Raw genomic sequence first — 2,863 nt, 5'->3', positions numbered from 1 at the left:
TAAGTGAAATTCTGTGCAACTTGTAAATTCCATAAATGAACGGGCCGAAGATTGCATTCGTTGCTCTATTATTTCTTCTATAGAACCTAGATGTACATCACCACAACTGTCCTCCACGTGAAGACGGTAGGACTGCTAGCCCATATGTCCTGAAGTCACTGCAGCTAATTAGCCACCCAGCGGCCTTATATTCAGGTAAGTAGGAATATGGTTGTTGCCGTGAGTTTCAATGTCTAGGAGCCATTGCATTTTGGAGCTGAGACTGCGTAAAACAAAGGTCATGTCCAAGCATGACTGGACGATCAGCATGTCAACATTATATATGACGCCCTCTATGGTGCTGCTGCCCTTTATGTCGCTGAGCTACGCAACGTTTTGCAGAACAGCGAGCGTTAACCGTTGCCGGCGCTCAACGTTTCCGGCGAGGATGTTCGGTCGTTCGCTATCTGATGCCTTTTATCTCACTAAGCATGAGAGCCTCTAGTCTTGCCGAGATGAGTTGGAGCTTCAGGTTGTTGATGTTATCAGTAGCAACAACTGGAACAAACAGTATGGTGTTTCGCGAAGGACCGCAGGTGGCCTTTATGAATGACATATACTTGGGGGCGAAGAGGCATCGAGAATACTCTTCTTATGTTTGCGCTTATAACCAAAGGTACGAAATCATTCTCGCTGCCCTCATGGCTTGCCGCATACAACTCAGTGCTCTTATTGGCGGTGTCTTCATCTCGGCTATTCTGCTTCCTCGAGGACGTCAGTGGAGGCAATGCCAAGTGTCGGGAGAGCTTAAAGTGGCGTCCGGATCCGTCTCCGGCCTCGCGAGAGCAATGACTCTTGGAAAGCGTGAAAATGTTTCGAATAGCCATATCAAGAAAGCAGCCTCCTACAGGGGAAACACTCTGTCGTGTTCCCCAATATGAACGAAAATTCACTCTGAGTAGTGCTTGTTAACATTTACTCGTTCTGAAACTCTCCCTATGCAGTTGCGTTCGCATTAAACTGTTTCACCTCAATAGAGACCTGGGGCGCTATAACGTAAAACTATTCCAAACATTTCTATTCCAATTCTGCAATCAGCCTTCCGTGATTGGTCAAAAATTTTTTTGGGCCACCCGCACTGCAACTGTAAGTCACGCGACGTCACGAAAACCGCGATAGCTCCCCATCTGATATGACGTGTACACACTGATTATGCATGATTTGACCGAACAAAAGAAAAATAGTTCTTTCTGATTCGATGCCTTTTCGGCACTAGCCCTCGGCTATTGGTCAAAAGTTTTCGGGCAGCACCCACTTCACCTGCCTGTCACGAGACGTCACAAAACTGCAAAAACTCGCCGCGTCAGAGGGACGTGTATGCGTCAAAGATGCCATAATATGCCGAACAAAACTGAATTTTCTTCTGAATAATCGCTGGCTGCCCCGTTCCGAAAGGAATAAAAGATGGCTGCTGCCGATCGCTGACGCATTAGCTACTCGCACCTGTCGGAGAGCATGGGTTTATTTGCGTATAATGAAACATTTTGCGTAGCCGTGTAACGTTTTCGAGCACTTTGGGAACGTTTACGACCTCGTTCTGCCAACTCTTCTTTGGTGAGGATCCGTTTTAGTGTCGTTCTTAAGCTTCCGTTGCATGCCGCCGTGATTGTCGACCAGCCACTACCAGCTAAGTAAGGGAAAGCGGACCAATTGCAGACGCCGGCACCACCCTCTGCATCTAGTTATCGATATTCAGTGCAGTGGCTCGGCCCCATCGAATCCCTCTCCACTTCAGCGTGCTCCTCGCCTCTTGTTAGCCAAGTAGATAAGACAAGCCGCTCAGTGTAGGCAATGTTATTCGTTTCTCAAGCAAACAAATGTAACCTCCTATGAACGAGGAGAGCGTTTGATTGGTCTGCTTAAACAACCCTACGGGTGACCACCCGATGTTTGCGTCAGCGCTTACGCAAATTTGATGTCAGAAAATTGGAATAGAAATATATTGGAATAGTTATACGTTATAGGGCCCCTGAAGTGAATGGTAGCAAAAACACATCTTTTTTCAAAAGTAGGACCAATAAATACTTCATCTTATGGAGAACGTTTGCAGCAAGTGGCGCGGTTGGAATTGCATAACAAGAGAGTCAAAAATCCTGCATCTGAGGCAGATCCGCTTGTGAAAATGGGCACGGTCTCTAAAATGATTGCTTACGTTAAAATTTTCACTATAAATAATGTAACGAAACAGAAACAAAAACAACGAAGGAAAGCCAAGGCAAATGCTAGAAAGGGCTTCCGAAAGAAATGTAGCGTTCCTAACTAGAACGGCAACAGAAATGACATAATCTAAGTGAGATGGGTGTCGTCCGCCATTTTATTCCAACTTTTTCCTTCTCACTTCTCCCCTAGCCCGTTTCTTCGTCTTCTGTCACGCGTCTAGCGCCCCTGGACGTCTGTACTGTCTGTTTTGAATTACCTGCTGAAATAGACCGCATGCCGGAAGTCACCTTTTGTGTCGATGGTATCCGTAAATTATTTAAAGATGTGAACCAGGCTAAGGCATGCGGCCCTGATGACATTCCTACCGCTATCATAAGGAATTGTACGGACGGGTTATGCTTTTATTTCACCCAGATGTTCCAGAAGTCCCTCAATGAAATCGACATGCCTGATGATTGGAAATTAGCGCTAGTCGTGCCCATACATAAGAGTGGGGTGCGTAACTCCGTTGAGAACTACAGGCCCGTTTCCTTCACTAGGATAACCTGCAACATTATGCAGCATGTAATATACACTTGCGTTATGGCCCATTTAACTAAACATACTCTCCTAAGCCCCAGCTAACATGGTTTCAGGCGTGGTTTATCTTCCAATACACAGTTGG

This window comes from Dermacentor andersoni, chromosome 6 (assembly GCF_023375885.2).
Source record: "Dermacentor andersoni chromosome 6, qqDerAnde1_hic_scaffold, whole genome shotgun sequence".
NCBI classification, from domain to species: Eukaryota; Metazoa; Arthropoda; class Arachnida; order Ixodida; family Ixodidae; genus Dermacentor; species Dermacentor andersoni.
The sequence above is the reverse complement of the archived record's forward strand: the minus strand, read 5'-3'. Positions refer to the sequence as shown.